Consider the following 26,117-nt stretch of genomic DNA (forward strand, 5'->3'; position numbering starts at 1 on the left):
TAGTCATGATAAAAGATAAGTTAGATATGAAACCTTAGACTCACAAATATAGGATAGATAGAATATTCTCTTTAATTTTGCCAAATACAAATAGACTAGATATTATAACTGTAATTCTTACTTGATAACTGTTTTGTTATACGTAATTTTACTATGTGAAAGTTAAAACCTTTCTTTTTGAAAAAAAGAAAAGGGGAGGTGCTGTGGGATATTCTCTGTGCTGTGAAGATGTTGCTCTGATTAGTTAATAAATAAAGTGCTGATTGGCCAGTAGCCAGGCAGAAAGTATAGGTGGGACAAAGAGAGAGGAGAATTCTGGGGACAGGAAGGCTGAGGAGGGGACACTGCCAGCCACCTCGAGGACAAGCAACATGTAAAGTACCAGTAAGTCATAAGCCATGCTGCAAAGTATAGGTTAATAGAAATGGGTTAATTTAAGATATAAGAACTAGATAGCAAGAAGCCTTACAAGGCCGTACAGTTTATAAGTAATATAAGTCTCTGTGTGCTTCCTTGGTTGAGGGACTGGTGGGTGAGAGAGATTTGTCCTGACCGTGGGTCAGGAAGGACCAGGAAAATTTCAGCTACAATTATCTATGCAAGAATTGATTTCAGAGGGTCTAGTTCCTGGCCTAGAGACAGCACTGTGGAAGTCAAAACCTTGTGTGTGAGGAGAAGGCTCCCCTTACTGCCGGACCAATGAAGTACAACTATGTCATCAGGAGTGCCTGCCTCCAGAAGCCACACTAGTTTCCTGTCCCCCTAGGCAGACTCTGTAGCTCTGCCCATGAGCACAGTTGCAGCCTCCAGGAGCAGATGTAATGATGTTCACCTTCAGAGCTCTGCTGTGCCTGGGTGAGTTGTGAAGATGGGGAGGTGATACAGTGGCCTAGGAACGAGCTTGTCCCACAGCCTAGCACGGGTCCATCAGGAAAACCCAGGGTCTCAGGAGGTTCTGTGGAGGGGAGGACCTGCTCAAACTTCAGGGACAAACTTCTCACTGAGATCTATCTTCCAGGACTGACTCTGTGCCCTGGGACCACAGCGCTCACTGGTGAGTATGCAGCTGTCCTGATATGTTATACCTCTATTACCCAGGAGACATGCCTGGGCAATGAGGATAAAACAGGACCTTTGTGCTGATCCTGGGTTTGGATGAACTATGATGTGTTTGATACTTTCAATCTGAGAATGGATGTCTTGGGTCCTAGCTTCTCTTTTCCTTGCAGGGACCCTCCCTAAGCCTGTACTCAGAGCACAACCAGACCTCGTGGTGGTCTCCAAACAGACTAATGTGACCTTCTTGTGTGAGGGTACAACAGGAGCCAAAGAGTACTCTATCTACAAAGACGGAAGTCAATATACACGGTTCACACAGATTCTCCTAAAGCCTGGGAACAAGGCTGAATTCTCCATCTCAAAAACTGACCAGCACCACGCAGGGAGATATCAATGTCGCTATCGGACCCGTGATGCATGGTCTGAGTACAGTGAGTCCTTGGAGCTTGTGGTGACAGGTGAGAGGAAAAAACTTTTGCCATCCTTGGGCTTCACTCTCCAGAAGGGAGTCTGCTCTCAGGGATGCCCTCACTCCTCACAGTCCTGTAGGATAATGAGGCCTGATACATTAATCTGATTCTAGCATCTCTCTTAGGAGCACACAGTAAACCCAGTCTGTCAGCCCAGCCCAGCCCTGTGGTGACTGAAGGAGGGAAGGTCACCCTCCGATGTGCCTCAAGGGAGAGATATGACAGGTTCATTCTGACTAAGGAAGGACCACAGAAGCTCTCCTGGTTGCTGGACTCACAGTATAATTCCTCAACTCGACGATTCTAGGCCCTATTCTCTGTGGGCCCTGTGACCTCCAGTCAAAGATGGACATTCCAATGGTATAGCAATGATCTGAGCATTCCACTGGTATGGTCAGAACCTAGTGATCCCCTGGAGCTCCTGTTCTCAGGTAAGGAATCAAAACCTTTCCACAGAGTGATGTTCATATAATGGAAGTGTGGAGGGAGGCCTTGGTGTGTGGTGTATGTGAGGAGACAGGGCTCTTCAGTCCATTGATGCAGATCAGGGGAGACAGAAGGACCAGAGATACAGATTCCAAGCAGAGTGACAGAAAAACCCAAGAAGTCCAGGAGAGAGTTTAATATTCATGGAGCTTTCTGATACTTTGTATCAACTTAATTGCCATCTACACGTGGGACCTTCTCTGTGCCACTGTCAACCAGAACCACCTCCTTCTCTCCTACTTCCTTACAGGTAACCTCCACAAACCCATCATCAAGGCTGAGCCAGCTCTGTGATTGCCTCAGCAAGTCCCATGACCATCTGGTGTGAGGGGACCATGGATGCAGAAATACGTGTTCTGCATGAAGAGGAAAGCCAAAAACCCTGGGGCACACAGACGCCAGAGAAGCCTGAGAACAAGGCCAAGTTCTCCATCCCTTCTGTGACACAGCAACATGGGGGACAATATCGCTGTTACTGTTACAGCTCAGCTGGATGGTCAGAGTGCAGTGACACCTTGGAGATTGTGGTGACAGGTGAGGGGACAGTCAGAGTCTCAGGGTCAGATTCTGCCCTCAGGAGTATTCCCTTCCCACATCCTAGCCCTAGAGAACATTATGGCTGTGTGAGCCCACGTAAAAGGCTCTCTCCTTCTCTCCCAGGAATCCACTGGGACAAACCAAGCCTGTCAGCCCTGACAGGCCCTGTGGCAAACTCAGGAGGAAACATGACTCTCCAGTGTGTTTCATATGTGGCATATGACAGGTTCATTCTCACCAAAGAAGATGAAAATTTCTCCAGCTCTCTGGACTCACAGTATATACGCCATAATAGGCACTACCAAGCCATGTTCTCTATGGGTCCCGTGACCCCAGTACACAGAGGGGCATTCAAATGTTATGGTTACTACAAGGATACCCCACAGTTGTGGTCTGTACCCAGTGACCCCTTGGAAATAGACTTCTCAGGTGAGTCATCCCCATCATTGACCAAACTTTTTTTTCAGACAATGAGCTCCTTGCCACACAATCCTGTTCCATTAGGATTGTCAATATGTATTTAGCAACTGAACAGAAAGCTTACTGTCTCATCCAGAGCCCCCACAGCTGGGGAGAAACACTGACGTGTTCAGGGCAGGATGCGAAGGAGAGCTGTTTGGTAAAAACCAGTTCCTCAGTTCCTAGCTTGTTACCTTTCCTCTAGGCTTGTCCAAGAAGCCTTTTCTGCTGACTCACCAAGGCCATATCCTAGACCCTGGAAGGAGCCTCACCCTGCAGTGTTGCTCTGACATCAACTATGACAGATTTGCCCTGTTCAAGCTTGGGGAAGCTGACTTCCCCCATCATGGTGTCCAGTGGACCCAGGCTGGCCTCTCCTTGGCAAACTTCACACTGGGCTCTGTGAACAGCTCTACTGGAGGCCAATACAGATGCTATGGTAAACACAACCTCTCCTCTGAGTGGTCAGCCTCCAGTGACCCCCTGGACATCCTGATCACAGGTGAGTAACCAAGGAGATTAAAGCAGGTACCTAGCCTCTGCAAGTCACTCATGGGGGATTCCAGGAGGTGATGTCTTGGATGAAGGACAGGGATCTTCTACAGGAACAGGTCCAGAGTTGGGAAGCAAGAGAGGGGCTCAGTCAGAGAAAAGAGAGTCCCAGGTGCTCAGGGCAGACCCAGGTGAGACATCAGATCAAAACAAGGAAGGCAGCCTCTGACCATCTCTGTTCTCTTTAGGACAAATTTCTGCCACACCTTCTCTATCAGTGAAACCTAACTCCACAGTGCACTCAGGAGAGAATGTGACTCTGTGTGTCGGTCAAATGACAACTTGAACACTTTCATTCTGTGCAAGGAGGGAGCAGTTCATCAACCCCAGCGACTAAAATCAAAGTACCAAGATCGGCATTACCAGGCAGAATTCTCCATGAGTGCTGTGACTTCTGCCCTTTCAGGAAGCTACAGGTGCTATGGTTCTTGAAACTCATCACCATACCTGTTGTCATATGCCAGTGCCTCCATGGAGCTCATAGTCTCAGGTGAGGTGGCCCAGAACTGTCAGGCTGACTCACAATTCAAACCTTAAGAGAGCTCTTGACTTGGCAGACAGTAGGAAGGGTTAGTCAGAAGGCAATTACCCTAGTAGAAAAGTGGATGCCAGTGATGGTCTCTCAAGTAATGTCCACTCCATCCTCTATTGCAATCTAGGTTAGGGATAGACAGCATGAGAATCATGGGGAGGATCCAAGACAGATGTATGACAGTGAGAAGAGTTGGGACTCCTGGGTTAGCATCTAAACATCATCTATTTGTTGTTCTGTTTCCTAGGACCCATTGGAGGTCCAGCCCACCACCCTCAAGTCCCATGACATCAGCTGGTAAGTATCAGGGACCTCAGTGCAGGGAGGATGCTCCATCCCCAGGCTGCCTCACAGCTCTTACCCCAATGAAGTCTTCATTCTCTCTCATTTCAACTTGTGAGTGTGGGAAGCAAACAGGAATCCCAAATGAAACTCCAGAAACAAAAGTCTTAGTTTAGGCTATAGAGGTGGTGTCCAGGGAGAGAGATGATTAGTCTCAGCCTAGAGAATGAGGGGAGAGGGTGAGGTGGAGAGCAGGGAACCCAGACACTCACCTCCCCATCCTGCCATAAAGACTCTGAGAATAAACCTCTCACCTGCATGGAGTCAGGTTCCAGAAAGCTAAATATTCCATTGGAAGGTGGGATCCAGATGGGGAATAGCTAGTTAGAGGCTTGAAATAGCTGTTTCTCGAGATGCTGACTTGGCCAGGCCCTTCCTTTCTGGGATGGCTGCTGTTCCTTTGATTATAAAGGTGAGAATCACTCATCTCCCTACCTGTTGTCAGAAGCCAGTGCCCCTGTGGAGCTCACTGTCTCAGGTGAGGTAACTCTGACTTCTCAGTATGACCTTAAATCCAAACCCTAGGGAAGCTCTTGACTTGGCTGTATTAAAGAAACAGTAGAAAGGGTTAGAAGGAAATGTCCTGGACAGAGAAGTGAATACTACCAGGAGTCCCTCTAGTAATGGCACTCTGTAAGCACTGCAGATGAGACGGAAAAGTATTCTGTCTTTCTGAAGGCAAGGAACAACTCAAAGTAACTATAAGTGCAGCAGCTTACAGCCCTGCTCCAGGGAAAGGGTTCCCCAAAGTGTCAACTCTACTCGGCAGTGGAAGCTCCCCCAGAGAAGTTGTTACAGTTCTGCTCAGGTCCCCCAGAGTGTAAGAACTCTGCCTTACTAAGGGGATGTTTTCCCCAGGAAAAGTGTTACAGTCTTGCTCTGCTCATCTCCACTCCCCCAAGCTCTGTCTCTGCTCTGGTGAAAGGTCATCCCCCAATCCTCAATCAAGAGATTTATTGGGAGAGAGGAATCCAGGAGAGTGTCTGCCTCTGCCAGGGTGGAATAAGGCATCAGCAAACTGAGCAGGCACAGGGCTTAACTTATATAGGCCTTCTTAGAGGTGGTTTTATTTATGATGAACATTTACATGGTGGACACTGGTCAGATTTCAATCCCCAAGTTTGGACAAGCTCAGAGATTGGCTGGAATTTGTGCTTAGGGATTTTTTTTTAATGCTCAGGGGTTGGTTGGTTTCTGGGCTGAGTTGGTCATGGTCAGAGTGGGTTTCTTTAGCTCTGTTTTCAGGGCCAAAGTGTTTGTCTTTCCACAGTCCTCTTTAACCTTGTGACTCTAGTTTTGGGGCCAGGGTTTGTTTTTTTGAATCTGGTTCCAGGGCCAAAGTATGTTTCTTTGGCTCTGGTAATCCTGTGTTTCTTTGGCCGACCTTTCCCCCTGCACACTCCATGGTCTATTGCATGGTTAGCAGTAGACAGAATGAGGATCTTAGGGAGGTTACAGAAGAGAAGGAGGACAGTGAGCAAAGTGAGCAACCCTCAGTCAGCATCTAAACCTCACCCTCCTCTTGTTCTGTGTCCTCAGACCCATTGGAGCCTCCAGCCCACCACCATCAGTGCCCGTGGCATCAGGTGATGAGTATCAGCCTAAGGGATGAGGGAGCTGGGGGAAGTTGTGAGTGGTACTCCAGATACTCACCCCTCCATGCTCCATCCCCTGGCTGCCTGGCAGCTCTTAGCCACCAAATCCTTTCTTTGTCACTTCCGCTTGTGACTGTGGGAGGAAAAGTGCAGTGCCAACAGACACCCCAGACTTCCAGGGATTTCACTGGGAAAACAGAAGGTGGTATCCAGAGAGAGAGAGAGAGGTTCTGTTTTCACCTAGAGGATGGGGCAGCTGATTGAGGTGGAGAGCAGGGATCCCAGACACTTTCCTGCCTACCCTACTGACAGGGCCCTGGGAACAATGCTCTCACCTGTGTGGTATTAAGCACCATGGGGCCTAATAAAGACTTGGTTGGGAGGTGGGGCCTACAAGGGGAACAGCCATGTATGGTCTCAATTGTTGCTTTGGGAGATGCTGACTTGGATGAGCCTTTCTCTTCCTGGTCCTGCTTCTGCTTCTCTGACTATAAAGGGAAGAAACCTGGCCCACTGATCTATGTTTTTTTTCTCTCCTGTTCTTAGCTTTGGCCTGTCCTGATAGTGGATGCCTCTGGAACCTGAGTCTGTTCTGGGTCTATATCAAGGTCTTGGTTACATGTGAAATAGTGGGCAAAGGGCCAACACATGACATTCAGCCTCTTTTGAGCCAGCTCATGAGGCTCAGATCTGCTGCAGAGAACAGGGATGGAAGTCAGAGTCCCTGAGTTCAAAGGCCAGCTCTGCAATTTCCATTCTGTTGATTTGATGAAAGTCAAGTGACTGGATAACAAAGATACACTTCTATGTTTCCTGACTGTGAGGATGGATGGTGATGAGTGTAAATACCCAGCGTGGGCCTGTCATACATTCTGTGTTCAGGTAAGCAGCAACTGTCCTCCCTTTTCATGTCATTTGTGCCTCAGGAGTAGAAATGTACCAGAAAGTCTCTGACTGGAGTCTCTGTGGCCTTCCTCCTGTTCCTCTTCATATTCATCTTTGTCCTTCTCTGAAGAAGGCATTTGTGCAAATTCAAGAGTAAAGATGAGTAGGATGTGAGTGTCCTGGTTCTCAGGAGGTGGTGGATTCCTCTGTGAGTCATCCAAGCAGGGGACCAGGACATCACCCCAGGGAAATCTCACACTGGGGTAGGGAAGCTTAGAAACACCTACAGATTTATATCAGAAAGCGTATGTTGTCAAAACATGTGTGATATTTACTGTTCTGTGTCCTTTCCATGTTCTGGGACATTTGCTCACTCACCCATGTGTTGTAAATGTCCCTTCCTTGTGTCTCTGCACATCCCTGGTGGAAAGGCTTTGCCCCCTCCCAGCTGAGACTCTTCTCTCTCTTCCAGCCCAGAAAGAGACAGAATTGCAACTTACTGCAGGAGCTACAGAGCCAGTATCCGGGGACAGAGGTTCCCAGAAGAAGTAACTCATCACCAAGGACCTAAGCATGTACCTGCATGACATCCTTTTGAAGCATTAATTAGTATTATCAATAAATTGTTGAATCAAATATCAGTGTAAGAACATGAAAGATCAGAGAAGCAGGAGTAGCTGCCTGTTGCCTCCTGCTTCTGCTGTCCCATCATCCAAAAGGGTCTAGGTCCTCTCTCCATGTTACCTTACCACTTCATATCTCCTTCTGTCTACAATCCTCCAAACCTCTATGGTTACTTTAGGTCAGCTAGTGGCTAGCTCTGTCCTCTGACTCCATGCAAGATTTATTTGACAGAAACTGCTGTGGGATAATGCTCTTGTACACTGTAAAGATTTGTCACTCAAATTGGTTAAATGAAACACTGAAGTATACGTGGGGCAACGAGACTATGAGAATTCTCAGAAGAGTAGGGCAGAGTCAGGAGTCACCAGCCAGATGCAGAGGAAGCAAGATGAGAATGTTGCACTGAGAAAAGGTACCAAGCCCCGTGTCTAAACATAGATAAGAATTATTGATTAATTTAAGTGTAAAAGCTAGTAGTAATAAGTCTGAGCTAGTATTTCTAGCATTTCTAAGAAATATTAAGCCTTTGAGTCAGTTATTTTGGAAGCAGCAGCTGGGCACTTGTGAGTTGTGGCAGGACAGGAACTTCTAACTACTTTTGGCATTCCAACATGGGGCCAGAATTTCCATATGAAACCTGACAAAATCTTTAAGAGGATTCTAGACACAGAAGAATGGAGTCAAGGACAAGGTGGGCTCTGTATGCTGGTGGTGAGCAGAGCCATGGCTCTTTTGAGAGATGGCTTCTGACTCAGCATTAGCAGCAAGAACCATATGACTCTTTGGAGGCCTTGCTGCTAAACACTTGTGTTTATGATCAGTGGGTGGAGTACTACTCTGTGGTGGCATGGACCCAGGGACTCCCCAGAGTTGGGAACAATATATGTGGCTCCTGCCAGTACCATTGCCATGAAGCTAACCTCTCAGGAAGCCAAGGAATGGGGCAGAACCAGCTGCTTGGTCCTAACCATGCCAATTCACAGTTTAAAGGCTAGTGTGATCAGAAAAAGAGAGAGCTATGCAGTCAGATGAAAAAAAAATCTTTAAACAGGTTACAGTGTGTTTAAAGTTATATGTAGGCTTGGGAGAGAAAAGAAAAAGGGTAGGGAAAGTCCTTAAAATGTAAATAGAATAATACAAATATAATAAGACACATAAAGATGGAATATATACAGAGAGGCTTGACAATGCATCTTATTGTGTTGTCTTTGTGTTTTTTGACTGCAGAGAAATGAGCTAGAACTGCTAAGAGACATTCGGGTATAAATGCTGCTTGATTAAATCAACCTATATATTTTGAAAATATATTCATTTCAGAATTTAAGTCAAAATATATGATATTTGAAGGAGAAGTTTTGTTTTTATTTACACAGAAAATGAGAGGCTGTGGATTCATTCTGGGTTAAAGAAAATAAGTTTTGAACAAGGAAGACTTCCTAAAGAGTCTCTGAAGGGAACAGATGGCCCAGATAATCCAACATTTCAGAGCACTTCTGTTGCAGTTTCCTTTGAATTCTGCATCCAGAGCAGCTTCAAGGATGCTTGCTGAGATGATCCAGCCTCACAGACTACTCCAGTCAAGACATGATGATAGTTCTAAATTTTCCTTTGATCCCCATAAGATTACCAGCACCCCAAATAAGCAGGAAATAGTCTAGATAATAATGCCCACACTTGAAAATTTTGATTATGGATTTTAGTCTTAGTTTAGGGGATTTGGTTACAAATGGTTATTGGTCATAGTCAATCTCTTTCTAAGAGAAGAAAGGAAGATATGATATAAAAATTATGGGAAAAGAGGCCAGGCGGTGGTGCAGCACGCCTTTAATCCCAGCACTCGGGAGGCAGAGCCAGGAGGATCTCTGTGAGTTCGAGGCCAGCCTGGGCTACCAAGTGAGTTCCAGGAAAGGCACAAAGCTACACAGAGAAACCCTGTCTCGAAAAACCAAAAAAAAAAAAAAATTATGGGAAAAGGGGTGGATTATGATGATGGGAAAAAGGGTAGATTATTAAATCTACTTTAATCCAAAAAATAACTGTTAATTTTACATATTTTATATTGTATAGATTTTAGTATATTGATACAAATCTAAAATTAACTTTGTTATATTGTATGTATATTTTTACTGTTTAAGGTATTTTTATACAACTCATTTAAGAATGCAATGTGTAGTTCAGAAATATAGATTAATAGTCATGTATAATTATCAAACTTACAGTAATGTTAGGTTTTCTAGGTATACAGAGATATATTTAAGATAGGTAATCTTCAAACACTTTGAAGACCTACAGAATATGGTGTTTCATATATTTTAATAACTTAGACTTTTCTTGACAATGAGACATGTCTGCTCCAGGCAGCACCAAATATTTCAAAGAGGATGATGAGTATTGAAGAAATTCCATATGGAGTTTGTTTTCCTTATGGCAAAAGCTAGCCATATGGAAAAAACTACCCTTGCTTCAATTGCTGACAGTTACTGTCCAAACTGGACCAGCAGGACACAAAGAAAAGTAACTGCCAAATTTTGGAAGACAAGGTAGGAAAGTCCTTCAAAATTCCCTGTTTCACAGAAAAGTCTATCAGTCATGCTAGGCCTTTAGGCCAAAGTTGGATGACCCAACATTGCAGAGGAACTTTAGATGACTGTCCAGGTAGCTTGATGTCCCTGTCATAAGGTAACATTTCATCCTTCTGGAGTCTTTGATGGAGTTGAAAATGAGATAATCATAGTTATAACTTTTCTTAGTTATGATAAAAGATAAATTAGATATAAAACTTTGAACTCACCAAGGTAAGATAGACAATTGAGTGATTTCCATGATTTTGTCAAACACAAATAGACTAAATATTGTAACAATAATTCTTGCTTGATAACTCTTCTGTTTTATGTAATTTTACTGTGTTAAATTTAAAACCTTCCTTTCTGATTAGACAAAAAAAGGAGAAATGCTGTGGTATAATAATCTTGTACACTGTAGAGATTTGTCACTCAAATTGGTTTAATAAAACATTGATTGGCCAGTAGGCATGCAGGAAATGTAGGCAGGGTGACCAGGCTAGGAGAATTCTTGGAAGAGGAAGGATGGAGTCAGGAGTCACCAGACAGACACAGAGGATGTAGGATGAGAATGTGGGACTGAGAAAAAGTACCAAGCCATGTGGCTAAACATAGATAAGAATTATGGATTACTTTAAGTGTAAGAGCAAGCAGTAATATGTCTGAGCTGCTGTCTGAGCATTTCTGAGTAATAATAAGCCTCTTAGTCTACTATTTGGGAAGCAGCTGCTGGGTATTGGGGAGATCTGACAGGACAGAAACTTCCACGTACAATATCCCAATCTAAGTATCATACAACATTTCCACCTTTTGGTTTAAATAAAAGGAAAGGTTTTAACTAACATAGTAAAACTATATACATTAAGTGCAATAACTATATACAAATATATACAGTCAAGAATTACATCAACAATGTCTAGTCCAGTCCAATGGCATTTAACAAATTGAGAGAAAATACTCCATTATCTATCCTATCTTGGTGAGTCCAAAGTGATGTACCTCATTATTTTTCTATCCTAACTTGAAGTACCAATCCAAAACTACCTTTTTATATCTCTCAATCTAGTATAATTTACATCTCTTTTGTGAGTGTCATTTCTGAACTTGGTAACAAGGACATCTGTAAATATAACTATATAGTCTTCAACACCATCAGAGACCTGAGAAGATTATAATATTACCTGAGTAAACAGGAATTGCAGAACAAACAACTTCCAAAACTAAGAAATGATAGAAACAGCTGGCTTCCTGGACAGTCAACCAAGGTTCCTCTGTAACATTGGGGTATCCATATTCAGCCTGCAGACAGAGAATATCTGACAGACTTTTCTATGAAGCAGGATTTTTGATGGACCATCCTGCCTTGTCTAGGTAAAGTTTGACAGTCAATTTTTTGGTGTCCTGTTAGTGCAATTTGGACAGTATACTCTCAACAGTGGAGGTAAGGGAGTTTCTTGACCAGTGGCTAACTTTTGGCACAAAGAAAGTAAACTCTATTTGAAATTTCTTTGTTGCCCATGATCTTCTCTGAAGTAGATTGGTGCTGCCAGGAGCAGACATGTCTCATTGTCGTAAAAAAAGAAACTTATGATATTAAAACATCTTAAAGGCCACATTTTGTATGTCTCTGAAGTGTTTGAAGACCACCCCTCTATCTAAAATATATCTTTGTTTGACCTTAAAGACATATTTAAAATGACTACAAGTTTGATTGTAATAGGTGACTATTAACCTACATTTCTTTATTAACCTAAATATTTCATAATAACAACTTCTAAGGCCTACAAATTTATATTATATAATTAAATGAGCTGCATAGGTACAATACCTTGAAAAAGATTAGAAATATATGTACAGTATGTTCTAACAAAAATAACCTTAAATTTGTATCAATATACAACAATATCTTAAACAAGAATAGAAAAATACAGTATAATTAGGAGACTAGTGAAAATAGAATAGTCCCTTAATTTTGGTTTTCTTCTGTCCAATATTAGTTAGCTCTTCTGACATGAGATATAGATTTTGATTTTCATTTAACAAACATGCTTAGGTTTAGAGAAGGAGAAAGCCATGCTCCAACTCCAAAGCCAGCTTTAATTTTTAATAGAACTAGGACTACGTAAAGACCATTAGTATTATATGTGTGTAGAGAACAGCAGAAAAAGCATTTGGGAAGATATATAAAATTTTATCCTGTTAGAAATGTGATATAGCATGAGGCTAATTTACTCTTTTTCTTGGGAAAATTTCTCTGGTTGATTCCTCCTTTTCTTCAGATGTCTCATTTGTCCAGTAGGCTTCCAGATCCTTAGTTGAATGCCTTCATTATCCTGGAAAGACAAAAAAAACCTGCTGCAAACCTAACTTTGGGGAGTTTCCCTTTTGTCAAGTGATATCTGATCAAATGAAAGCATTTGTTGGTCTTATCAGTTAATTTAGACTGTTTGGTCTTCCTGTTCAAAGAATTATTACCCCTTCTAGTCAAGAGGTCACTCTTGTTCAAATCTAATCTTTATCAATTTGGATGGTATCCATAGCTTTTCTTCTCCTGTGGAAACAAAAGCAAAACATCTTCCCTAATGTAACACATATCCTGGTTTCTATTCTGAGGTCAACACATCTTTAAAGGATTCATGCTGATATAATTCAGTAGTTTTTTCTATTATCCAACGTCCTTTTGCAACTGTCATTCCTTTCTCATTAGCATTTAAAAATTTTAAAGTTAATAAAGCATTATGCATTGTGTTTCTGGGGGTCTTTAAAAGCATATCTTCAAGAGTTCAATCAGATTTTTCTATAATTGCTTGCCTTGTAAGATTTTGTAATATAAATGTAATATCCTTTATGTTGTAATATGCTAAAAACTTTCATTCCATTTAATGATATGCTGGAGGATTATCAGTCTTAAATTGTACAGGTATACCCATAATGGCCATGATTTCTAATAGATGTGTAATTACAGAATCAGTTTTTTTCAGAAATCAAAGAAGTTGCCCATTGAAATCCTGAATACGTATCTATGGGATGGTGTACATATTTTAATTTTCCAAACCCTGCAAAATTAAACACATCCATTTGCCAAATTTCATTTTTTAAATTACCCTTTGGGTTACTTCCATCAGATAATGGAGTTTGGTTATACAAAGAACAAACAGAACAATTCCTTATAATTTTTTTGGCTTGTTGCCAAGTGATGGAAAATTCTTTTTTTCTTTTATCTTTTTTTCTTTTTTAAAAATTTTTATTTTTATTTTGCAATACAATTCAGTTCTATATATTAGCCACGGATTCCCTTGTTCTTCCCCCACCTGCCCCCCTCACCTGCCCCCAGCCCACCTCCCATTCTCACCTCCTCCAGGGCAAAGCCTCCCCGGCAGACTGAGATCAACCTGGTAGACTCAGTCCAGGTAGATCCAGTCCCCTCCCCCCAGGCCGAGCCAAATGATCCTACATAGGTCCCAGGTTTCAAACAGCCAACTCATGCAATGAGCACAGAACCCGGTCCCACTGCCTGGATGCCTCCCAAACAGATCAAGCCAATCAACTGTCTCACCCATTCAGAGGGCCTGATCCAGTTGGGGACCCCTCAGCCATTGGTTCATAGTTCATGTGTTTCCATTTGTTTGGCTATTTGTCTGTGCTTTATCCAACCTTGGTCTCAACAATTCTCGCTCATATACACCCTCTTTATTCTCGCTAATTGAACTCTGAGATCCACCCGGGGCCTAGCCATGGATCTCTGCACGCAGATCCCTCAGTAGTTGGATGGGGTTGCTAGCATGACAATTAGGGTGTTTGGCCAGCCCATCATCAGAGTAGGTCAGTCGGGCTGTATCTCCACCATTGCCAGCAATCTGTTGTGAGAGTATCTTTGTGGATTTTGGTGGGCCTCTCCAAACACTTTGCTTCTTCCTATTCTCATGTGGTCTTCACTTATCATAGTCTCCTATTCCTTGTTCTCCCTCTCTGTTCTTGATCCAGCTGGGATCTCCCGCTCCCCCAAGCTCTCTTTCCCTCGACCCTCGCCCTTCATTACCCCCACTCATGTCCAGGCGGTTCATGTCGCTCTCTTCCATTTCTCCATCATTGGGCGATCCCCGTGTCTTTCTTGGGGTCCTGTTTTCCAGGTAGCCTCCCTGGTGACATGAGTAGTAGTCCATTCATCCTTGTTCCACATCTAGTATCCTCCTATGAGTGAGTACATATCATGTTTGTCTTTCTGAGTCTTGGTTACCTCACTCAGGATGATTTTTTCTAGATCTATCCATTTGTCTGCAAACCTCATGTCGTCATTTTTTTTCTACTGAGTAGTATTCCATTGTGTATATGTACCACATTTTGTTTATCCATTCTTCAGTTGAAGGGCATCTAGGTTGTTTCCATGTTCTGGCTATTACAAACAATGCTGATATGAACATAGCTGAACAAGTGCTCTTGTGGTATGGTTGAGCATTCCTTGGGTATATGCCCAAGAGTGGTATAGCTGGATCTTGGGGGAGATGGATTCCCAATTTTCTAAGAAAGCACCATATTGATTTCCAAAGTGGTTGTACAAGCTTGCATTCCCACCAGCAGTGGAGGAGAGTTCCCCTAGCTCCACATCCTCTCCAGCATAAGGTGTCTTCAGTGTTTTTGATCTTAGCCATTCTGACAGGTGTAAGGTGGTATCTCAGAGTTGTTTTGATTTGCATTTCCCTGATGATTAGGGATGTTGAACAATTCCTTAAATGTCTTTCAGCCATTTGAGTTTCCTCTGTTGAGAATTCTCTGTTTAGTTCTATAGCCCATTTCTTAATTGGACTGTTGGGCATTTTGATGTCTAATTTCTTGAGTTCCTTATATATTCTGGATATCAGTCCTCTGTCAGATGTGGGGTTGGTGAAGATCTTTTCCCATTCTGTAGGCTGTCTCTTTGCCTTGTTGACTGTATCCTTTGCTCTACAAAAGCTTCTCAGTTTCAAGAGGTCCCATTGATTGATTGTTTCTCTCAGTGTCTGTGCTACTGGTGTTCTATTTAGGAAGTGATCTCCTATGCCAATGCATTCAAGACTACTTCCTACTTTCTCTTCTAGCAGGTTCAGAGTAGCTGGATTTATGTTGAGGTCCTTGATCTACTTGGACTTTAGTTTTGTGCACTGTGATAGATATGGATCTATTTGCAGCCTTCTACATGTTTATATCCAGTTATGCCAGCACCATTTGTTGAAGATGCTTTCTTTTTTCCATTGTGCACTTTTGGCTTCTTTCTCAAAAATTATATGTTCATAGGTGTGCGGATTAATGTCAGGGTCTTCAATTCGACTCCATTGGTCCACATGTCGGTTTTTATGCCAGTACCAAGCTGTTTTTATTACTGTAGCTCTATAGTAGAGCTTGAAGTCAGGGATTGTGATGCATCCAGAAGTTGTGTTATTGTACAGGATTCTTTTGGCTATCCTGGGTTTTTTGTTTTTCCATATGAAGTTGAGTATTGTTCTTTCCAGGTCTGTGAAGAATTGTGTTGGTATTTTGATGGGGATTGCATTGAATCTGTAGATTGCTTTTGGTAAGATTGCCATTTTTACTATGTTAGTCCTGCCTATCCATGAGCATGGGAGATGTTTCCATTTTCTGACATCTTCTTCAATTTCTTTTTTCAGGGACTTAAAGTTCTTGTCATATAGGTCCTTCACTTGCTTGGTTAGTGTTACCCCAAGGTATTTTATGTCATTTGTGGCTATAGTAAAGGGTGATGTATCTCTGATTTCCTTCTCCGCTTCTTTGTCCATTGTATATAGGAGGGGTACTGATTTTTTTTTAGTTGATCTTGTATCCTGCTATGTTGCTGAAGGTGTTTATAAGCTGTATCAGTTCCTTGGTTGAATCTTTGGGGTCACTCAAGTATACTATAATGTCATCTGCAAATAGGGAAAGCTTGACTTCTTTCTTTCCAATCTGTATCCTCTTAATCTCCTTATGTTGTCTTATTGTTCTGGCTAGAATTTCAAGTAGTATATTGAATAAGTATGGGGAGAGCGGACAGCTTTGCCTCGTTCCTGATTTTAGTGGAATTGCTTAGAGTTTCTCTCTGTTTAATTTGATGTTGGCTGTTGGCTTGCTGTAAATTGCCTTTATTATGTTTAGGTATGTTCCCTGTATTCCTGATCACTCCAAGACCTTTATCATGAAGGGGTGTTGGATTTTGTCAAATGCCTTTTCTGCATCTAGGGAGATGATCATGTGGTTTTTTTCTTTGTGTTTGTTTATATGGTGTATTACATTGACGGACTTTCGTATGTTGAACCACCCTTGCATCCCTGGAATGAATCCTACTTGATCATGGTGGATAATTGTTTTGATGTGTTCTTGGAGTCTGTTTGCCAGGATTTAATTAAGTATTTTTGCATCAATGTTCATGAGGGAGATCGGTCTGTAGTTCTCTTTCTTTGTTGTATCCTTCTTTTGTTTAGGAATCAGGGTAATTGTAGCCTCATAGAAGGAGTTTTGTAATGTTCCTTCTGTTTCTATTGTGTGGAACAATTTAGAGAGTATCGGTATTAACTCTTCTTTGAAGATCTGGTAGAATTCTGCGCTGAAACCATCTGGTCCTGGGCTTTTTTTGGTTGGAAGACTTTTAATGACTGTTTCTATTTCCTTAGGGGTTATTGGACTATTTAAATAGTTTATCTGGTCTTGATTTAACTTAGGTATGTGGTACCTATCCAGAAAGTTATCCATTTTTTTTAGGTTTTCCAGTTTTGTGGAGTAGAGGTTTTTGAAGTATGATCTGATGTTTCAATGGATTTCCTCAAAAATGTCTGTTGTTATGTCCCCCTTTTCATTTCTGATTTTGTCAATTTGCATGCTCTCTCTCTGTGTCTTTTGGTTAGTTTGGATAAGGGCTTGTCTATCTTGTTGATTTTCTCAAAGAACCAACTCTTCATTTCATTAATTTTTTGTATTGTTCTCTTTGTTTCTATTTTATTGATTTCAGCTCTCACTTTGATAATTTCCTGGCGTCTATTTTTCCTGGGAGACTGTGCTTCTTCTTGTTCTAGAGCTTTCAGGTATGCTGTTAAGTCTCTAGTGTGAGATTTCTCCAACTTATTTATGTGGGCATTTAGTGCTATGAATTTCCCTCTTAGTACTGCTTTCATAGTGTCCCATAAATTTGGATATGTGGTGTCTTCATTTTCATTGATCTCTAGGAAGTCTTTAATTTCTTTCTTTATTTCTTCCTTAACCCATTGGTGATTCAGTTGGGTATTATTCAGTTTCCATGAGATTGCAGGTTTTCTGTAGTTTTTGTTGTTGTTGAAATCCAACTTTAGACCATGGTGGTCTGATAGAACACAGGAGGTTATTCCAATTCTTTTGTATCTGTTTAGATTTGTTTTGTGGCCAAGTATGTGGTCAATTTTAGAGAAGGTTCCATGGGGTGCTGAGAAGAAGGTATATTCTTTTTTGTTAGGATGGAATGTTCTGTATATATCGATTAAGTCCATTTGAGTCATGACATCAGTTAAGTCCTTTATTTCTCTGTTAAGTTTCAATTTGGGAGATCTGTCCAGTGGTGAAAGTGGGGTGTTGAGGTCTCCCACTATTAATGTGTGGGGTTTTATATGTGATTTAAGCTTTAGTAATGTTTCTTTTACATATGTGGGTGCCCTTGTGTTTGGGGCATAAATATTCAGAATTGAGACTTCATCTTGGTGGATCTTTCCTGTGATGAGTATGTAATGCCCTTCTTGATCTCTTTTGATTGATTTTAGTTTGAAGTCTATTTTGCTGGATATCAGGATGGCTACACCCGCTTGTTTCTTAAGACCGTTTGATTGGAAAGTCTTTTCCCAGCCTTTTATTTTTAGGTAGTGTCTATCTTTGAATTTGAGATGTGTTTCTTGTATGCAGCAGAAAGATGGGTCCTGCTTTCGTATCCATTCTGTAAGCCTATGTCTTTTTATAGGTGAATTAAGTCCATTGATATTGAGGGAAATTAATGACCAGTGATTGTTCATTCCTGTTATTTTTTGGTGGTGATGTGTGGGTACTTCTATACGTTGGGGTTTACTGCTGTGGCTTTATCTGTTGCCTGTGTTTTCGAGGGTGTATCTGACTTCCTTAGATTGGAATTTTCCTTCTGGTGCTTTCTGTAGGGCTGGCTTTGTGGATAAGTATTGTTTAAATCTGGCTTTGTCATGGAATGTCTTGTTCACTCCATCTATGGTGATTGAAAGTTTTGCTGGGTATATTAGTCTAGGTTGACATCCATGGTCTCTTACTGTCTGCATTACATCTGTCCAGGTTCTTCTGGCTTTCAAAGTCTCCATTGAGAAATCGGGTGTTATTCTGATGGGTTTGCCTTTATATGTCACTTGGCCTTTTTCCTTTGCTGCTCTTAATATTCTTTCTTTATTCTGTACGTTTAGTTGTTTAACTATTATGTGGCGAGGGGACTTTTTTTGGGGGTCTAGTCTGTTTGGTGTTCTATAAGCTTCTTGTATCTTCATAGGCATTTCCTTCTTTAAGTTGGGAAAGTTTTCTTCTATGATCTTGTTGAATATATTTTCTGTGCCCTTGAGTTGGTATTCTTCTCCTTCTTCGACCCCTATTATTCTTAGGTTTGGTCTTTTCATGGTGTCCCAAATTTCTTGGACATTTTGGTTCATGGCTTTGTTGGCTTTAGTGTTTTCTTTGACTGATGAATGTATTTCTTCTACTGTATCTTCAACGCTAGAGATCCTCTCTTCCATCTCTTGCATTCTGTTGATTATACTTGCATCTGAAGTTCCCAATCGTTTTCTCAGATTTTCTATTTCCAGCATTCCCTCTGTTTGTGTCTTCTTCATTTTTTCTATTTCCCTTTTCAGGTCTTGGACTGTTTCCTTCATTTGTTTCATTGATTTTTCTTGATTTTCTCTCAGTATTTTATTGTTTTCTTCCAGGACTTTATTGATTTCTTCTAATTTGTTTGCCCTTTCCTCTAGTTGTTTACAGCGTTCTTCACATTTTTTTGTCTTTTCCTCTACACAAGCCTCTAGCTTCTTCATGATGTCATTCATAAGGCTGTTTTCTTCTGCTTCTTCCAATTTCTGATGTTCAGGTCTAGGCGTTGGAGGAGGGCTAGGGCCTGGTGATGCTGTATTGCTATTCATTTTGTTGTATATGTTTCTGCTTTGACGTCTGCCCATCTCCTTGTGGTTCGTTCTTGGCCTTATCCGCACACTTGGTTCAGACAGACCAGTGTTCCAAAAGGGAAGTCCGGAGCAAGATGGGAGCTGGGGGCCGGCCTCTAAGTCTCAGGAAGAGGCTTGGGGCTCAGGCGGATGGGCGTGGGGGCAGGGCGTGGAGACTGCAGGGCCTGCCAGGGGTCTTGGAGAAGGGGATCCTTCCCGGTGGGGCTAGAAGGGAACCTGCCCGGTGGCCAGAACCTGGGGCCAAGTTGGGCAGGTCTTCCCTGGAGTGGCTGGTGCCCAGGGATGGGGTCCGGGGCAAGGAAGGGCACTCACCAGTTTTCCAAAAGGGAAGTCTGGAGCAAGATGGGAGCTGGGGGCCAGCCTCTAAGTCTCAGGAAGAGGCTTGGGGCTCAGGGGGATGGGAGTGGGGGCAGGGCGTGGAGACTGCAGGGTCTGCCAGGGGTCTTGGAGAAGGGGATCCTTCCCGGTGGGGCTAGCAGGGAACCTGCCAGGTGGCCAGAACCTGGGGCCAAGTTGGGCAGGTCTTCCCTGGAGTGGCTGGTGCCCAGGGATGGGGTCTGGGGCAAGGAAGGGTACTCACCAGTTTTCCAAAAGGGAAGTCCGGAGCAAGATGGGAGCTGGGGGCCCGCCTCTAAGTCTCAGGAAGAGGCTTGGGGCTCAGGCGGATGGGCGTGGGGGCAGGGCGTGGAGAGTGCAGGGCCTGCCAGGGGTCTTGGAGAAGGGGATCCTTCCCGGTGGGGCTAGAAGGGAACCTGCCTGGTGGCCCGACAGAGAAGGTTTTATTGAGAGCTGTTTGAGATAGAAGGGTGGGAAATGAACTTCCTACTTTGTTATCAGCTGAAATCTCAGCATGGCCTGAATCTGAGAACTTGTGCTTCTGTGTTTCCTCTCAATTATCCACTCCCATCACACTGCTATACAACCTCTCTCCATCCGGGACTCAATACTTTCTAATGTCATCTCCTCCTGGAATCTGCCAGTGGCACCAGTGTCATCTCTAAGCCTCTGACTAGACTTGGTGGACTCCTTGCCTGTGAGAGATTTTTCAGCAGCTCTTTCATGAAGGGCACTGTGTGTACCACAGATTTTTCATTCTCCCCCCTGAACTGCTCACTGATGTCAACAGGAAGTCATCCTGAGGGATTCTAGTCTAGAGAATTTGACTAGGGAACATGAGGAGATATGTTTCTTCATCTTTGGACATAGTTAACCCTTCATAGCTGACATCAGGAAGACATTTGAACACCTACCAGTCTCTCAAGAACCCAGGACAGATTCAGTCTGGATCTCTAGCAATGAATTCCTGGATAACACTGATGGGATGATTAGCCATGGGCAGTAGGTTGAATCTTCCACTATACCTGACCACTTTCACCTTCTGATACAAAGATCCCTCCTCTCATATACTGATAAAGGATAATTAAGCTCCATTCAATAACATTTCATCTGTGACTCCCATCTTCACGTCTTGGCATAATTAGATCAGGTTTAGGACTTTCTCACATGTGACTAGGAGCTATACAGTGTTACTGGGCTAAGACTAGACTTGTATATTTTTTATTACAGTAGGTAGAGCATGTGCCTGTGCCCATGTGGGTCAACATTTGGTACCTAGGATGAATATGATAAGTGTCTGTTGACTTGGTGTGAGCCTAAGCTGCAAGAACACTCATGATCTGCTCTCCCTTGGACAGAATGAAGCTTCTAAAACTGTACTGTGACCAACACAGGAGGGTCATGGTTCTTCCTCAGGTCACCAAGTGGCTGGAAAAGACTGACAGTTACAGAGTACTGTAGAGTTCTGAAAGGAGACAACATCTGCCAGGGCTGGACTGTGATGGGGACTCCTGGAACAGGTTCCTTTCTCTCTTGAGGACAGGGTTATTGAGAGGACCATCGACTATCCTTTCCTCTGTCATAGTGATGGACAAGTGTCACTGCTCTCTGATGAGACAGTACCTCTATTATGGAAACAATGAAACAGACCAGTGTAATTATCTCACATGAAAAGTTAGTCTTGGTCCTAAGATGGTTTTCTTTTTGTCCTGCCCAAAACTTTGAATTTACTTCTGTAAGGAGTGAATGACTGTGTCTCCAGAGTCCCCAGACACCAGAGGGTCATAGATTCCACACAGAGTATCAGTGTGTGTCTCAGGCTAAATGGTTGTTTTGAGTGCTTGCCTTTCATGAAATCAGAGACTGGGTCCTACTGCATTCTCAAACTATATTCACTTTTCAAATTTTCTTCATAACCACCCTTTTATCTGGCTGTCATGTGAAGTTTTTTACTGATACTTATAGTATATTCTCACAGTTCACAAAGCAGATCAAGGGACAGAGAGTTGCTTCAGTGGTCGAAAGGATTAGCTGCTCAGCCTGAGGATGATGTTACTGTTTCTAGCATGCACTTGATATATATCAAACCATGAATGAAAACAATTCCAGTGGATCTGATGCCCACGTCTGATCTCCACAGACACCAGATTATACATACCTTGAGCTAAAACACCACAATATATAATATAAAAGAAATTAATCTTTAAAAAATATGATAAAAATATCTTTCTTAGATGTTCACATCTGCGTTTTCCTTAGTTGATTTCAGACCCAGTCAAATTATTAGCCAAGATGAGCCATCACAGCTGAGGAATTGTCAGCTGAGGAATGAAAATGGGGAATTTTATTTTTTCTATGAGGAAACTAACTTTATCTCATTTTATAAACTCCAGTTTTCTTTCACACAGTTTTGAAAGAATAATTTTACTGAGTGAATCAGCTGGACCTAATAAATTAATGCTAAGCTTCATAAGACTTCCAACTCCAAAACATTACTTAATAGATGGATTTTTACTTGAATAATAATATTCTGACCCCAGGTCAACGGTGCTCTCTGTTGAACTTGATTTCCATTTCTGAACAAGAACTCTTTCATGAACTGGCCTCAAAGCCAGCATTTGTTTGGGTCTGCATTTTCTCCTATTTTTTCCCAGAACAGTTCTTCTTCATTATCCATGAATCCTGAGCTGTTGTTGCTATAGCCAGATAGGGACCTAGTTACCCTAGCAACATGCCTCAACTATGACTGCCTAAAACCCTGGATGCTTCCAAGGAATGTGGTTTCAATGAGTGGACAGGGGATGTCACCAAAGTCCTCTGTTGTGGATAGATTCATGGGAATCATAGGCAGAATCCTTGATTCCCTTTGAATTCCCTGCTAAAAAGCAGAGCTTGTTAAAAAACCCATGTATGTTGTGTTCCGCTAAGGAAAATTACATCAAAAGCTGAGGCTTTTGGATTTTGTTTTGATTGTACGGATAATAATTTATGGAAACTTGTATATATTCCTTTACTCTTTGTTTTAAATTGAAAATAGATTTTTTTCTTATACAGTATATTCTAATTATGATGTCCTCCTCTCCAACTCCTCCAAGTTCCTACATATCTCGTTTTTCTCTATGACTTTCCCAATCTGATAGATGTTCCTTCCAGGTGAGTTTAAGTTTGCCCTTGCTGAAAGACAAGAGATCTGAGAAGGAATCTCCTGGAAAGATTCCAGTTTTTTAGAGAGATTACTAAGTTTTTCCCAAAACTTCTGTTCTATGTTCTTGGCTTCATGGTCAAGAGGAAACTAATTCTGATGGTACAAGGTTTTCATACAGTGACAATGTCAGTAGAGCAGAGATTTTTGTTTCATCTACATCACCTCAGGGAAAATTCTTCCCTGCCACTCAGGGCTTAAATCTAAGCTGTCCACAGGAATCTTTTTCTGCCTGTTTTCCTCATAGTGTTTTTTTCATGATGCTGATTCTTCCCCAGGAGTCTGTGTTCAGCGTCCCAAGAACGAAGCTCCTCTGTCTTGTTGCTTTTCTGTCTTACCCTAAGTTGTTTCTACACTCTGTTCCTATATTCTACCTTACCCTAAATTTCTTCTTACCCAATATTCCTAATTCTACTCTTATTCTAAATTTCTACTTACACAATATTCCTATATGTAATCTGATATTTTTACTTAAATTTATAGATAGAAATTGAGAAAGAAACCTAAACAGAGAGAGAATATTCACTGCAGCCTCACTTTGACTTCTGACATTTCTATGAGCCACATAACTTTTACTCCTGAAAATAGAATACCCATGCATTAATTTATACTACAACCCCAGATATGCCCAAACTGCTTCTCACGGTGTCCCCAAACTCTCCTTTCACCAAGTCCCTGTCCCTGTTCAGGTGCTGTCTGTGGGAGGCCCACTCCCACTTTTTCCCCAGGCATGAAGAAAATTTAGATAGAAAGATAGAGGGAAAAGAAGACAGAAAGAAACACAGGATAGTCTGAGGAGGGCCTAGATCAACATCCACAGGCCCCTTCTGTCTCTTCAAAGGAGCTTTTCATAGGAATGCCAAGGGATGGGGTAGAAGACCTCCCCCTAGTTCAGCAAACCTTCCAGTCTACGCATGTGGTCAAGCCATCTCTTAATTCAGTCCTGCTAGGTTTAGCAAGCTCAGATCTTACTAGAAATCCTCTGTGAACCTCCACAATTATGTGTGTTTTTGTCAACATAATATTTTATTGATATTTTGGGTGTTTTACGTAATAGACCCTGATCACACTCACTTTCCTGTTTTCCCAGGTCCAACCCCTCTCTTGAGTCGTCTCATAAAATAAATAAGAAAATAAAAAAAGCCCAACTTGTATTGCCTATGTACACACTGGAGCCTGGCCAAATTCCAGTGGCCAGCCTCTCAAATAAAACTGAGTCCCTCCCCATCCCTACTACTGCCAAAAGCCATCAATTGTGAAGAAATACACTTCAGGATCCCTATCACAATTTTTTTTTTTTTTTTTTAACCATTTATATATACTTTTATTAAATCACACTCGAAATGACAATATAGTGCTATTTTTTTTAAAAACTGCAGGGCCAGAAAGATGCCTCAAGAAGCAAAGGCTCCAAGCCTGACTCTCAGAGTACAATCTTAAGGACCCACATGACAGAAGCAGAGATTCAGCTCCTGCAAGTATTCCTCTGACATCTACACCTGTGTTATGGCATGCACATGCTCACACACATAAACAAAACACATACCAGTGAATACAAACATATGAAATACATGTGCCTTTTCTCTTTGTTACTATTGTTATTTTTTATTTTTCTTATTATTCTTCCTGCAACTTTTATTTTTTTTTTTTATTTTATTTTTTTTTTAATTTATTTTGCAATACAATTCAGTTCTACATATCGGTCACGGATTCCCTTGTTCTCCCCCCTCCCGTCCCCCTCACCTCCCCCCCAAAGACCCCCCCCATTCCCATCTCCTCCAGGGCAAAGCCTTCCCCACAGACTGAGGTCAACCTGGTAGACTCAGTCCAGGTAGGTCTAGTCCCCTCCTCCCAGGCCGAGCCAAACAATCCTGCACCCTATCACAATTTTTAAGAGTTCTCTTCAGTAGCTACTAGTCTGTTTCTCTTTAGAGTGGTTGAGGTATGAGGATTGGGAGTTGTTTGGGGGCATGAAAGAGAGTTTATCACAGAAGACTTCTATGTCTCTGATTCTTAACTGTGAATCTGCAGTTATCAATACCACCACCAAGCAAGCTTTCCTGCCCTTTACAGTCATTGACATGATGGATCATGGGCTTCCACATGATTTCTTGTGATAGTACAGACAATGGACATCAACATAGCCTTCAGCAGCACCATGGTCACAGATATCCACATAGCCTCCAATGGCAACATGTGCCATGGACACGAACAGAACTTTAGGTGATAGCAGAAACCATGAACATCTACATGGAATTCAGTAGTAACAATGACCACTGATTTCAACAGGGCCTCTAATAGGAGGCCAGATCATGAGTATCCAGACAGCCTCCACCACGGCACAGATAACAGATACCATTATGGGCCTTGGCAACAGTCCAGGCCATAGATATTAGCAAGGCCTCTTGTGGCCCAAACCAGTTTTCTTATCCCAGTGCCATGTGAAGCTATGGTTTCAGAAGCTCAAGCCAGGACCAGTGGCCCACTGCTCTCTTCAGATCCACATGTATAACTCTTGGCCCCTTCTCTAGCAGCGTGTCTATCTGCACGCCACCATGTTTCTCCCCATGCTCATAGTGCACTAGTCCCCTGAACTGTCAACCGTTTCTACTTAAATGCTTGCCTTTGTAAGAGTTTTATGGTCATGGTGTCCCTTACAGCAACAAAAACCCTAAGGAGGCCAAAGATCATGTGTTTGGAGCTATAGGACCATGCTGGATCACTGGAATTGAACAACTGAAGACAATAAGTCTCCTTCATCCAGACTTTATCACAAGTCAGTAAGTAGCTCATGGTGGAGTCCCTTGAGTCCTTACCTGACCCATAATTAACTGCTGACAGGCCAAGTATTTTACATACCCAGTGGAGGCTGCAACATTCACATTTGCAATGTCAGGGTTAGACACAGAAGATAACATTTGCTGGCCTGCCCAATATTCTGGCTCTTACATTCTTTCTGCTTCTTCTTTCATGATGTACATATGTAGCAATGTCGACCATGTATTTCTTTCCATGCCTGTATCCAAATGATACATATCCATATCATCATTCATCAGGTCAGCTGTCCTATCAACAGCTTCTGTCATTTGCTCCTTCATATCTTCATATGATTAATCCGAATAAAAAGCATATTCAAAAATTTCTATCAATTCGTAGACTTCATCAAATTCTATTGAATTTACCATTGGGTCCACAGAGATAAGAAATGTCCCCTCTTGGTGAGGGTTTACTTCCTATCTTTCTAAAGTACGTTTTTAATGGAAAGAATTTCATCACTTTCATCCTCCCTTTCTGCCCT

At 42.2% G+C, this 26,117-nt stretch overlaps 1 pseudogene; it reads left to right on the plus strand.

Moving 5' to 3' along the window:
* Positions 1 to 824: 824 nt before the first annotated feature.
* LOC128124203 (leukocyte immunoglobulin-like receptor subfamily B member 3) lies at positions 825 to 25,046 on the plus strand (annotated as a pseudogene).
* Positions 25,047 to 26,117: the final 1,071 nt, after the last annotated feature.

Source organism: Peromyscus californicus, unplaced genomic scaffold (assembly GCF_007827085.1).
Source record: "Peromyscus californicus insignis strain IS unplaced genomic scaffold, ASM782708v3 Scaffold_4__1_contigs__length_199733344, whole genome shotgun sequence".
In the NCBI taxonomy this organism is placed as follows: Eukaryota; Metazoa; Chordata; class Mammalia; order Rodentia; family Cricetidae; genus Peromyscus; species Peromyscus californicus.